This window comes from Phytophthora parasitica, assembly GCF_000247585.1.
Source record: "Phytophthora parasitica INRA-310 unplaced genomic scaffold supercont2.72, whole genome shotgun sequence".
NCBI classification, from domain to species: Eukaryota; Oomycota; class Peronosporomycetes; order Peronosporales; family Peronosporaceae; genus Phytophthora; species Phytophthora nicotianae.
In genome coordinates, this window is record NW_008649058.1 from 271627 (window position 1) to 272386 (window position 760).

Below are 760 nucleotides of genomic sequence, written 5' to 3' on the forward strand. Positions count from 1 at the left end.
CTTGCATCGTGGTCACCACCTGTCGCATGACCGAGCGTTCGTGGCTTGAGCAACTTGAATGCAGCCACTTCAGCGATTACTTAGAAATCACTACACCACACTTCGTAGCTCGATCTTGGATTTGTTTCATCGCAGCATCGCGAGCAGTACTCAGAAGTGCATTTCGTTTAGGTGGTATGTTGGCTTTTTGCGGGACAGCCGATCGTCGCGTGATGCGGCGGCTTGGTACTGGAGTTTTGATGGCGTCAATTGCTTCCGAAGAAGCGCTTGTATTCTCAGGTTGATCTGATTAAGTGCAGTTAGTACAGCAGGGTCACCGCTATCCGTGTTTCCACGAGATTGTACATCAATTCGTCGACCTGACAAGTGCTGATATTCATGAGATGTTGTTGTAATATTTGTAACCGGGTCGATTATTGTTGCGGAGGTGACTCGAACACTAGTTACCCGATTCAACACTTTCTTTGTAAGACCGTCTGTGTCTGTGTTGTTACAAGTGCAATCCTTTCCTTCTGCAGCTTGGTTTTCGACAGCCGATAGGCGAGTGTTCAAACGATCGGTAGCTGTATTTATCTGAGCGATTTGATGGTTTTGATTGTTGGCTGGAAATCACGGAGCTGCGATTGAAACTTCGTTTCGAGTTTAGCCGCGTTAGGTTGAATATTATCGCGAAGATCCTGTTTCAATGCCACTTGATCGCACTTCAACTTATTCGTCATGCCGACAAAGCGTTCTTCAAATTCTGTATGGGTATGCAGGC